General features: G+C 36.7%; 1 protein-coding gene across 4 annotated transcripts in view; it reads right to left on the bottom strand.

Moving 5' to 3' along the window:
* ZRANB3 (zinc finger RANBP2-type containing 3) overlaps positions 1 to 14,043 on the bottom strand; it is a 285,930-nt gene that overhangs the window by 130,066 nt on the left and 141,821 nt on the right. The gene's annotated exons all lie outside the window — the stretch shown is intronic.

The raw sequence follows: 14,043 nt of genomic DNA, 5'->3' as shown, positions 1-14,043 counted from the left end.
CAGCAACTCTGATCACTGGCACAGTTCCAGAAACTGAGTCACGGCCTTATTTTGTGTGTGTGGACCATACCACAAATCCGTGCCGTAGTTGTGAGTTTCTGGTTTTGCTTCCTTTCAAGGTTTCATAACTCATTTTCCTAATCTCAGTTTCTCTAGAAACAGGGCTCTCTTTTCTGCCTCAGTATCTTAGGGAATAGCATTCTTTCTTTGGGACTCAGATTCTACCACCAGATGCTTACATTTTACTTGCTGTTAAATTTACATAGTATCAGTGAGCTGCCTACCTGGACTTTGGTGCATTTCACTTAGTGTGACTAACAGTGTTCTGTGTTGGCCTGCCAGGCACCAACTGATGAACCAGTGTTTAAAATTTCCTAATACTGTCTGCTCCTGAGATCAAGGATGTAGGTCTTCCCGGATACTATAAAATGTAGAGGAAAACAGGCAGGACATTCTGAGATAAACAGGAGCAATATTTTTTCTTCAATATATCTCCTGGGGAGTAATGGAAACAAAACCAAAAATAAACAAGCAAGACCTAACTAAACTTAAAAGTTTGCACAGCAAAGGAAACCATAAACAAGATGAAATCCCAATCTAGAATGGGAGAAAACAGTCGCAAACAATATGACTGACAAGGGACTCATTTCCAACATACACAAAAACAACTCATATGTTTCAATATCAAAAAGACAAACAATCCAGTCAAAAAATGAACAGAAGATCTAAATAGACATGTCTCCAAGGAAGACATACAGATGGCCAACAGAAATGAAAAGATGCTCAATATCACTAATACTAGAAAAATGCAAATCAAAACTGCAATGAGGTATCACCTCACACTACTCAGAATTGCCATCATGAAAAAGTTTACAACTAATAAATGCTAGAGAGGGTGTGGAGGAAAAAGGAACCCTTCTACACTGTTGGTAGGAAAATAAATTGGTGTAGCCGCTATATAAAAGAGTATGGAGGTTTCTTACAAAGCTAAAAATAGAGTAACCATATGACCCAGTAATATCACTCCTGGGCATGTATCTGGAGAAAACTGATTTGAAAATATACACACACCTCAGTGTTAACAGCAGCACTAAACCCAATTAAAAGCCAAATCAGTCTCCTTTCCTTGGAGAGCAAAGGAAAGTCATGTCTTACTATATATCAATAAGCAGGCATTGTGATTTAAACGAAAAATTTTCCTTGAGTTCTGTAGCTTGAGCGAGAAATTTCAGAATCTGACTAACTTGGAATCACTGAAAAGAACAAATTCCTGAATCTGCATAACTGATCAGGTATCTGAATTATCTGAAGATAATACCCTATCCTGGTTGGATAATTCACCTAAAAAATAAGATTCTAGTCTGTTTTTATCTAGTTGTCTTTCATGGAAACAACCCTAAATTCATTATCTCTTTGTTAAAGATCATGTAGTTAAATGAATAATGGTGATTTCTAGAAACTAGAAAGATTTACCTATACAAAGTAAAGCAAGCAAAGCAATCAGTTGTTAATGCTCTTAAGTATTTATTTTTTAGGTATTTGCTGTTGGTTGTTCCTTTTTTGGGCACCATCAGTACAAGACAGTTTGACAGGACAAATTCAAACAAAACATGATTCCAAATTAAAAAACTATATTAATGTAGTCTCATGTTCCCATTAAGGAAAGAAATGATCCATAGCATAGAATAGTTGTGTTTTAGATAAAATTTATCAAAAGGAAAATAACTGTATGAAACTATTTTTATCGGAGAAATAAACTTTCAAATTATGTATTTAGGTTTCAATATTTTGCAAATAAGTTTAAATAGCCTAACATTCAGTTATAAAAGCAATAACACACTTCAAGTAATTTAAGCACAAAGAAGTAACCCCATTCAAAAGGTGGTTCAAAGCTCTTGGCTTTAACTACCATAGAATTTGTTAAAGTAGAATAATACAGTGTTTCAGAACAATTAAGCCTAAATCACCTATTTGGAAAAAAAATCCTTGACTCAATAATAATACAGTTGTTTAGGTAACTACAGAGGAGGAATTATAAAGAATATACTAACTTCAAGAGAACATTTTATCAATATTTTAAAAATAATGAATCACTGTTATACTGGGGAGAACAATTTTACATTTTCTAAATGTCTTCTTCCATAAAATTATTAATTAGTTAGTTCAGTCGCTCAGTCATGTCCGACTCTTTGTGACCCCATGAATCGCAGCATGCCAGGCCTCCCTGTCCATCACAAACTCCCGGAGTTTACCCAGACTCATGTCCATCGAGTCAGTGATGCCATCCAGCCATCTCATCCTCTGTCGTCCCCTTCTTCTCCTGCCCCCAATCCCTCCCAGCATCAGGGTCTTTTCCAATGAGTCAACTCTTTACATGAGGTGGCTAAAGTACTGGAGTTTCAGCTTCAGCGTCAGTCCTTCCAATGAACACCCAGGACTGATCTCCCTTAGGATGGACTGGTTGGATCTCCTTGCAGTCAAGAGTCTTCTCCAACACCATAGTTCAAAAGCATCAATTTTTCGGCGCTCAGCTTTCTTCACAGTCCAACTCTCTGTATTAAGATCAACTAAATACCAATGGTCCTGACATCCTAATTTGTTTTTTTCCCCCCCATTATGATAGCTTTTAGACAGCAATTGTATACAGAAGATGCCTGGTGATTGAAAATTTTTGAAACATAAAATTTTGCAGATTTTCAAGTTATAAGCAGCTTGTAGCTTTTAGGGTTGAGGTGTGGACTGTCTTTAGAATAGGTGGTCTGTTTGTTCTAGAAGATACCCCTTTGGAGGGCCCTTTTAGGTGTGCAGATTCAAAAGTTTAATGAAGAACTAAATTAAAGAAATCCACATAGAAAAATGTGAGACTGAAATCCTGTGTTGTATTATTCATGATTGCTAAGGAAGTGTATGTTTTAGCAGAACTATTTAAATATTCTTAATTTTCTTTCCTACATAGAGGTTTAGATGATATATCTGAAAATTATTGTTTATTCTTAGACAAGTGAGAGAGACTGTGTGTGTGTCTCTTCATTCATGTGCTGTCTCACAGGGGACAAGGAGCAGGAAAGAGACCATAGGAATATGGACATGCAGGCCTGATCTTTACTAAAGAATGAAGAGACTACACTTTGGGAACTTCGCTGTCACACTTTCCTCATGGTCAGCTCTGCCTCATGAATGAAAGCAAGATTTTCCCTGAAGGAATCCACTAGAATCACGCGAGGCTGGAAAGGAAGTGGGCCTTAGAGGGCAGCTTGTGTTGTTCAGTCGCTAAGTTGTATCTGACTCTTTGTGACCCCATGGACTGTAGCACACCGGGCACCTCTGTCCTCCACTATCTCCTGGAGTTTACTCACATTCATGTCCATACAGTCAGTGATACTACCTAACCACCTCATCCTCTGCCGCTCCCTTCTCCTTTTGCCTTCAGTCTTTCCCAGAATCAAGGTCTTTTCCAATGAGTCAGCTTTTCCCATCAGGTCAGCAGGATAGGGCAAAAAACTTCTCTCTCTAAAGACAAGACAGTGAGCTGAGGATGAACCATGTGAGTTGAACTCAAGCTGGCTTCACTCGAAAGCACAGCTCACTGAGGCCCACAAGGAGGATAGCAAAAAGTGATGCTGTGAGAAGGCTCTGCAGTGGACAGTGACTGGATCTGAGCAAATGTATTTTACAGGTCTACAAGTGAAAGTCGCCCAGTTGTGTCCAACTTTTTGCAGCCCCATAGACTATACAGTCCATGGAATTCTCCAGGCCAGAATACTGGAGTGGGTAGCCTTTCCCTTTTCCAGGGAATCTTCCCCACCCAGGTTTTGAGACCAGGTCTCCCATATTGCAGGCGGATTCTTTACGAGCTGAGCCACAAGGGAAGTCCAAGAATACTGGAGTGGTAGCCTATCCCTTCTCCAGGGGATCTTCCTGACCCAGGAATTGAACCAGGGTCTCCTGCATTGCAAGCAGACTGTTTACCAACTGAGCTATCAGGAAACACCCATAAATGTACTTTAAGGACACCATTTCTGGTGTTAGTAGTTAATTGCTATAGCCTTAAAACGGAAGTTTTATTATAATCAAGTCTCTAGGAAAGTTTTATTAAAAGTCACAACTTTAGAAATGGGATAAAGTATCTATCAACAGATAAATCTGAGGGAAGGGTATAAGGATGTTCTTCCTACTATTCACAACCCTGTAAAGTTGAAATAATTTTCAAATAAAAAGCTAGAAAAAAAGTTAATGCTCTACAACCTATTATCAGTTGTGTTGGTTGGAAGAACAAGAGTACTCTCCTATTTTTTTTTTTTTAACTTGAAATATAATTGCTTTACAATGTTGTGTGACATTCTGCTGTACAGTGAAGTGAATCAACTATATATATATACACATATATCCTCTCCCTTTTGAATTCCCCTCCCATCCCACCTCCATCCCACCCCATCTAGATCACCATACACAGAGCATCAAGCTGAGTTCCCTGTGCTATATAGCAGTTTCCCACTAGCTATCTATTTTACACATGGCAGTATATATATGTCAATGATACTCTCTGAATTTTCCCACTCTCTCCCTCCCCCACCTCCCATGTCCACATTTCCATTCTCTATGTTTGTGTCACTATTTCTGGAGGGCTGTCCTATATTTTAAAAGAAGTGGTCAAGAAGAAATGATACTAACCTATTCTGCTACTGCTGCTAAGTCACATCAGTCGTGTCCGACTCTGTGTGACCCCATAGATGGCAGCCCACCAGGCTCCCATCCCTGGGACTCTCCAGGCAAGAACACTGGAGTGGGTTGCCATTTCCATCTCCAGTGCACGAAAGTGAAAAGTGAAAGTGAAGTCGCTCAGTCATACCCGACTCTTCGCGACCCCATGGACTGTAGCCTACCAGGCTCCTCCGTCCATGGGATTTCCTAGGCAAGAGTACTGGAGTGGGTTGCCATTGCCTTCTCCGACTAACCTATTCTAGACAGTACTAAAAGAAGAAAAACTTCTAAATTCTCTTTAGATTATTTTAAAAATTCAGCATAACATGAATACTAAAACATTAAAGGCAACACAAAAGATAATCAAAGATCAATTTCACATGTATGCATTGGTGCAAACATTTCAAGTAGACTAAGAATACAGAATTCAGTAGACCAGTAATAGAATAACATGACCAAGAGGACTTTAAGTCCAGGAATAAAAAATCTTTTTGGTGTAAGAAATTCAGTTACTATAATTCACATTAATAGATCAAAGGGAAAATGTCATATGCTTTAGATGCTGAAGAGGCAACTAAAAATGTGACTTTTAATTCTTGATAAAGCTCTTTTTTTTTTATTAACTATTAATAAAAGGAAAATCTCTTCACATTAAAAAAAGTATGTATCACAACCAAAAAGGCTGTATCATGTTTAAAGGAGAAAAAACATTCCCATTAGTATCAGAAACAAGAAAAGAAAATGAGAGCTATAAATATTAGAACAGATGGGCAAAAAGTATATTAGTTACAAATGATGTGACTATGTACACAGAAATCAAAAGAATCAACAGAAAAATGATAACTACTATTGGTAGTAATACCTAAGTATTATCTAAAAAATTTTGGTAAATAACTTCTTCCAAAATACAACAAAAAAGTCTGGTCCTTTGGAAAGACTATTCAAAACAAAGCAATGAAATAAAGGAGAATGTAGGAAAATGACAAATACGTGTGGGAACTGAGGATATAATAAAGGCAGCATTTTGAAAAAAGTGGTTTATTCAATTAATGATGTTAGGAAAATTGGTAAATTAAAGAAATCTGAATATGCCCCAAATTATGTCTAACAAAAACTTTATTTTCAGCTGAAGGCAATTAAGAAGTAATAAATGCAGAAAACGCTTCCTCCTTTCCACCTAAAAGCAGGAAATAAATTCGCCTTCTGGCCACAGACTCTTATCACTCCAGGAAGGAACCAGACGAATCTACAAATAAACCTCATTAAACTAACCCTTATCTTCCTAGTTATATTTTCACCATATACCACTCCTAGCCCTAACCCTGTTGTCCTGTCAATTTTTCACAAATTCACTGTTTCATTGTCTAAAAGGTATATCAATTTCCTGTTCTGGTCACTTCAAGTCCTCATTTTCTTGTGAGGGCTCTCAAGTACATGAAAAAATTCAGCATAATTTGCATACCTGCCTGTTATCCAATCTATCTTGGTCAGTTTAATTTTCAGACCCAGCCAGGGACCCTGAGAGAGTAAAGGAAAACTTTTCATTTCTCTGCACTCAGTCAGTTCAGTCGCTCGGTCGTGTCCGACTCTTTGCGATCCCATGAATTGCAGCATGCCAGGCCTCCCTGTCCATCACAAACTTCTGGAGTTAACCCAAACTCATGTCCATCGAGTCCGTGATGCCATCCAGCCATCTCATCCTCTGTCGTCCCCTTCTCCTCCTGCCCCCAATCCCTCCTAGCATCAGGGTCTTTTCCAATGAGTCAACTCTTCACATGAGGTGGCCAAAATATTGGAGTTTCAGCTTCAGCATTAGTCCTTCCAATGAACACCCAGGACTGATTTTCTTTAGGATGGACTGGTTGGATCTCCTTGCAGTCCAAGGGAATCTCAAGAGTCTTCTCCAGCACCACAGTTCCAAAGCATCAGTTCAGTACTCAGCTTTCTTCACAGCCCAACTCTCACATCCATACATGACCACTGGAAAAACCATAGCCTTGACTAGATGGACCTTTGTTGGCAAAGTAACGTCTCTGCTTTTTAATATGCTATCTAGGTTGGTCATAACTTTCCTTCCAAGGAGTAAGCGTCTTTTAATTTCATGGTTGCAATCACCATCTGCCATGATTTTGGAGCCCAAAAAAACAAAGTCTGTCACTGTTTCCCCATCTATTTCCCATGAAGTGATGGGACCAGATTCCATGATCTTAGTTTTCTGAATGTTGAGCTTTAAGCCAACTTTTTCACTCTCCTCTTTTACTTTCATCAAGAGGCTTTTTAGTTTCTTTTCACTTTCTGCCATAAGGGTGGTGTCATCTGCATATCTGAGGTTATTGATATTTCTCCCGGCAATCTTGATTCCAGCTTGTGCTTCATCCAGCCCAGCGTTTCTCATGATGTATTCTGCATATAAGTTAAATAAACAGGGTGACAATATACAGCCTTGACGTACTCCTTTTCCTATTTGAAACCAGTCTGTTGTTCCATGTCCAGTTCTAACTGTTGCTTCCTGACCTGCATACAGGTTTCTCAAGAGGCAGGTCAGGTGATCTGGTATGCCCATCTCTTTCAGAACTTTCCACATTTTATTGTGATCCACACAGTCAAAGGCTTGGGCATAGTCATTAAAGCAGAAATAGATGTTTTTCTGGAACTCTCTTGCTTTTTCAATGATCCAGAGATTGGTGGCAATTTGATCTCTGGTTCCTCTGCCTTTTCTAAAACCAGCTTAAACATCTGGAAGTTCATGGTTTACGTATTGCTGAAGTCTAGCTTGGAGAATTTTGAGCATTACTTTACTAGTGTGTGAGATGAGGGCAATTGTGCGGTAGTTTGAGCATTCTTTGGGATTGCCTTTCTTTGGGATTGGAATGAAAACTGACCTTTTCCAGTCCTGTGGCCACTGCTGAGTCTTTCAAATTTGCTGGCATATTGAGTGCAGCACTTTCACAGCATCATCTTTCAGGATTTGAAATAGCTCAACTGGAATTCCATCACCTCCACTAGCTTATTCATAGTGATGTTTCCTAAGGCCCACTTGACTTCACATTCCAGGATGTCTGGCTCTAGGTAAGTGATCACACTAGGTTCTCTGCACTAACCACTTGGAAATGTAATAAAAGTAGGTCTTTGCCTCACCCCTCACTGGAATTCAATTTCCAGAAAGATCAAATATTTATGTACTAATAAGGAACAAAAAAAGGTAATAGAAAAATACGTGTAGAAATAAAAACAGAGTAGATATTTTAATTCACTATACCAAATCCAAAAAACAAAGGAAAATACAAAGAGAACTACATGGAAATAAAACAACAACAAAAAAAATGTAATACAAATGACAAAAGGCCAAGTTTCTCAATTTATGAAAAGCTTCTATCAAAAAGGGAAAGAAGAAAAAAAAGAAAAAAAAAAAAAAAAAGGAAAGAAGAAAAAAAAGACAAAACAACCCGATGGAGAAAAGAACTGAACAACCAACTTACATATGTTAAGTATGCTTAACAACCATCAAAAAATGCCCAGGGTCACTCATACCTAGGGATGAAGGAACCAAAACTTTGAGAACCCATTTTTTCACCTATAGAATAAGATGAACAAAAACTAAAGATATGATAACAGTGTTGGAGAGAGTACGAAGAAATCTGCACTTATACACTGTTGTGGATCTAAATAGTGATGTGACCATCCAGCAAGTCCAGTAATTTCAGTTTATCCAGGGATATGCTTGCATAGTACACAAAATCATTAAAGAAGAGATTGGTTAGAGAAATTATGGTACCTCCATATAATGAGACATTATGTTATATTCTTATATGGAAAGACTGGAAAGCCATAGGATGCAAATACTGTACTGAAAGAAAAATAGTATGGTGAATATAATCCAGTGAGTACTGAGAAAGGAGAGAGAGAAAGAGAGAAGAGAAGAGAGAGGGGGGAAGAAAGGGAAAGAGGAAAGAAAAGGAGGAAGGATAGAAACTATTGATAGCATAACCATTGGAGGGAGGGTCTGCAGGGGTAGGACTGGAAGGAAAATACTGACTTTGAGCTTGTATTAAGTCTTCCATGCCGTGTACTTATCCCCCTGAATAAATATTACTTGGAGGGGGCAGTAAAAAAGAGACAGAAAAGTTCTTTTAAAAATACACAAGAGTGGGAAGGAGGCAAGATGGCAGGATAGGAGGACATGGAATTAGTCTTTCATCTTAAGTATATCAACAATACATCAACAAATGGAGCAAATGCAGAGGGAGAAATACTCCAAAACTCATTCTGAGAGGTCATCATCACCTGGATACCAAAAGCAAACAACGATATCACAAAAAAAGAAAATTACAGACCAATATTACATTTGAACACAAACGCAAACATTCTCAACAAAATACTAGCAAACAGAATCCAACACATTAAAAGGATCATACACCATGATCAAGTAGGATTTATCTCAGGAATGCAAGGATTCTTCAATATATACAAATGAATCAATGTGATGTAATATATTAACAAATTAAAGAATAAAAAACCAAATGATCTTCTCAATATGTACAGAAAAAGCTTTTGATAAAATTCAAAACCCATTTATGATAAAAACTGCACAAAGTAGGCACAGTGGGAACCTACTTCAACATAATAAAGGCTTTATATGACAAGTCTAGAGCAAACATCATTCTCATTGGTGAAAAAGTGAAAGCATTTACTCAAAGATCAGGAAAAAGACAAGCATTCCCACTCTTTGCCACTCTTACTCAACATAATTTTGGAAGTCCTAACCACAGCAATCAGAGAAGAAGAAATAAAAGGAAAACAAACTCAAAAAGAAGTAAAACCGTCACTGTTTGCAGATGACATAATAGTATAAAAAGAAAATCCTAAAGATGCCACCAAAAAACTACTAGAGCTAATTAATGAATCTGATAAAGTTGCAGGATACAAAATTAATGTACTTCTATACACTAACAACAAAAGATCAGAATGAGAAATTAAGGAAACAATTTACCATTGCAACAAAAAGAATAAAACTACCTAAGGAGGCAAAAGACTTGTACTCAGAAAACTATGAAACACTGATGAAAGTAATCAAAGATGACACCAACAGACAGAGAGATATATCATGTTCTTGGATGAAAAGAATGAATATTGTAAACAATGATTATACTACCCAAAGCAATCTACAGGCTCAATGAAATCCCTATCAAATTATCAATGACACTTTTCACAGAACTAGAACAAAAAGTTGTACAATGTGTGTGGAAACACAAAAGAACTTGAATAGCCAAAGCAATCTTGAGAAAGAAAAATGCAGCTGGAGGAATAAAGCTTCCTGACTTCAGAATGTACTACAAAGCTATGGTAACTAAGACATTAGCACAAATTAGACTAGCACAAAAACATAAATATAGATTAATGGGAAAAAATGGAAAGCCCAGACATAAACCCACACACCTATGGTGACTTCATCTATGACAAAGGAGGCAAGAATATACAGTGGATAAAAGACAGTCTCTTCAATAAGTGGTGCTGGGAAAACTGAACAGCTACATGTAAAAGAATGAAACTAGAACACTCCCTAACACCATACGTAAAAATAAACTCAAAATGGATTAAAAACCTAAATGTAAGGTGAGACAATATAAAACTCTTAGAGGAAAACTTAGAACACTCTTTGACATACATCATAGCAAGATCTTTTTTGACCCACCTCCCAGAGTAATAAAAATAAACATAAACAAATGGGACCCAATTAAAGTTAAAAGCTTTTGCTCAGCAAAGGAAACCATAAACAAAGCAAAAAGACAACCCTCAGAATGGGAGAAAATGTTTGCAAACAAAGCAACAAAGGATTAATTTCCAAAATAGACAAATAGCTCATGAGGCCCAGTATAAAATAAATAAATAAATAAATAAATAGGCAGAAGATCTAAATAGGTATCTCTCCAAAAACATACAGTTGTCCAAGGGGCACATGAAAAGAGGCTCAACATCATTAATCATTAGAAATGCAAAACAAAACTCCAGTGGGGTATCACCTCACAGTGATCGGAATGGCCATCATGAAAAATCTGTAAACAATAAATGCTGGAGAGGGTGTGGATAAAAGGGAATCTTCTTACACTGTTGGTGGAAATGTAAATTACTACCACCACTATGGAAAACAGTATGGAGGTTCCTTTATAAACCAAAAATAGAACTACCATAGGACCCCAGCAATACCACCTCTGGGCTTACATCCAGAGAAAGCTCTAATTCAAGAAGATACATCCACCACAACATTCATTGTAGCACTACTGACAATAGCCAGGACATGGAAGCAATCTGAATATCCAACAACAGATGAATGGATAAAGAAGATGTGTACACATATACAATGGAATATTACCCAGCCATAAAGAGGAAGAAAACTCTGTCATTTGCAGAGACATGCACGGTCCTAGACACTGACATACACAGTGAAGTAAATCAGAAATAGAGAAACAAATATCATACATTAATACAGAAATGGGGAATCTAGAAAAGTGGTATAGATGACCTTATTCACAAAGCAGAAATAGAGACACAATGTACATTTAAAAAATATATGTATACCAAGGGAGAAGGGTAGAGTGGAATGAATTGGGAGATTGGGATTTATATATATATATATATATATATATATATATATATATATATATATATACACTACAATGTATAAAACAGATAACTAATAAGGGAACTTTACTCAGAACTCTGTGGTGACTCAAATGGGCAGGAAATCCAAAAAAGAGGGGTATCTATATCTATAAACATATATACATATATACTGACACAGCAGTGTAAAGCAACCATATTCCAATTTTTTAAAAAGTAAATTAAAAAATATGCAAGAGACCATTTGAGAAGTAGCAAATTTCTGAGTATTAAAGTGGTAATGTTTATGCCAACATCTGGGCATCTACTATGACTTTCTAAAAAAGTCACAGTATACTGAAATACTGTAACTTTTAGGTGGAATGGTAAGGTGGTGAAGGAGGGAAAGGGAAAGGGTAGAACGGGACAGGAATGAGGAAAGGGACAGATGTGAACTAAACACATGTATTTAAGTGTAGAATGAAAGAAGTCCTTTTCCAAAAGAAATATTGGTCAAATCCACACTCAGGGAAAAACGAAGAGGCAAAATGAAGAAGTCCAGGGTGGCATGTTTCATCCTGTTTCTGCTGATGATTATTAGGTCTAGACTCAAAGTAAGTCACTTTTCTTTACTATGCTTGGATTTTCAATATGTAACAGTGTGTCGGCTAAGTATTATAATACTCATTTCAAGGGAATAAGTGGGAAAATGTATAAGGAATAATTGATGTTTCCTGGGAAAAAAACAATTTAGGTCAATAAAAAAGAATCATGTTTTGAACTGCAAAACAGAATGAAAAACAATTAACATAGACTATAACATTTTAGAAGAATTTCAAGTTTTAGTTGTATTCTGGGAAGCAATCTGTTCATACCATATTCAAAACCTTCACCACCCCAAAATAAGCCTCTTTGGAATAAGGATTATTTTGAGCTGTATTTTTGAGAAATAGCACACACAGGAGAAGCTTTGAAGTTGAAGTAGAAGCTACCCTTTTGAAAGGAAAATTTACATTTATAAAAGAGATCTCTATTTTTAAGGTATCTCCCTCTTAATATCTGGAATAGAGGGATCACTCTAAAATTATGACACTCTTAGCAATGGAGAAGGCACTGACTGAAATCCACATAACAAATCTTACCCTTGTTAACCATGCTTTTCTTGGAACCTTCCTATAACCCCTCTTCCCCATCCCGGGCCCCTGTCATATTTCCTTTGTGTTTAGCTGAACGTGGCATTTAAGGTGGTGGCTTGAGTCATTTAAAGAATTTTACTCATTTTCTAAGTATCTCCCTTGTATATATGTTAATAGACTGGTCTTTGTTTTTCTCTTGTTAATCTGTCTTTTATTATAGGGAATCTCAATCAAGAATTGAAAAAGGTAGAAGAAAAATTATATTTCCTCTCCTACATTCATATTTAATCTTGAAATGATCACAAGATAGTAAAAATGAGATAACTTTAACGTCAAATGCTCAAATATATGTATTATCACTCACACAGTAGTACTCCTAACGTAGAATATGTATTACTAAAAGATCATGACACAATAATATATGTTGGTAACACTAAGTATTTCAGAAGTAGATTTTTCATAGATTTTTCCTATCTTTAAAAAACCCGTTTTGTAAAATCAAAATTAGGTGAGCAAACTCTAATAAGATTCTTTTCATTTTCTCCATATGTATTATAGGATTAGTGTCTTGGCAATTTCTTGAAAATGAGACTCCAACACAACACAAAGAACACAATTACAGACGCTTAGAATAAAAAGAAAAGCAGAAAGAGAAAAAGTGAACCAGTCTTTTGTTAATGTTCTAGGTTCTTAAAATCTATTAAACTTATGAATGGTTTGCATGCTAACTAAAAATTTAGACTTTGAGACACCAAATTCTCAACCCTGACTTAAAAGAACTGAACTTTTAAAATAAGGACCCCTAAAAAAAAGATAAGGAGCCCTAAAGTGATTCTCATACAGATGGCTCTCAGGCTGCATTTTGAGATTAATTACTCTAAAGATTAAACGTTGGAGAAAAATATCAGAGGGTTCTGCCTAATTTTCTTTGCCATATTCTTCTCAGAAAAAAAAAAAAGAGAGAGAAACCAAAATTAACACTTTCAGGACTTCCTGGGTGGGTCTAGCGGTTACAAATCCAGCTGCCAATGCAGGTGACATGGTTTCAATTCTTGATCTGGGAAGATTTCACACGCCACGGAGCAACTAAGCCCGTGGGCCACAGCTACTGAGCCCACGAGCCCTAAAGCCTGTGCTCCACAACGAAGAGAACCCACCACAAGGAGAAGCCTGCTCGCTGCAAAAAAGAGTACCCCCCACCAGCCACAATTAGATAAAGCCCTCGTGCAGCAACAAAGATCCAGTGCAGCCAAAATTCATAGTTTTTTTTTTAAATAAACACTTGCAGGATTTTATTCTTGAGCTTATTAATTTCTGGGGACTCTTTTCAATTACATTTCTGAAGCAGTATGAATACAGTACTTTCTATTTCACTATAATATACTATACAGAGTAACTTTAAGAAACACAGAATTTGGCTACTAAATTCACAATCTATTTAAATTAACCTATTAAATCTATGATAAACTGACAATTTAATAGAAAAAGATTAATTTGAGAAGTTTAATACAGGCTCTGAGAAGGAATCTAATTTGTGTATTAATTTAATTATTTCAGGTAAACAGAGCCCTACATTTAAGTCAATATAAACAAAACTTAACTGTCTTTC

This window comes from Dama dama, chromosome 33, assembly GCF_033118175.1.
Source record: "Dama dama isolate Ldn47 chromosome 33, ASM3311817v1, whole genome shotgun sequence".
NCBI lineage: Eukaryota > Metazoa > Chordata > Mammalia > Artiodactyla > Cervidae > Dama > Dama dama.
Note: the sequence above shows the minus strand (reverse complement) of the source record. Positions and strands in the feature narration are given on the sequence as shown.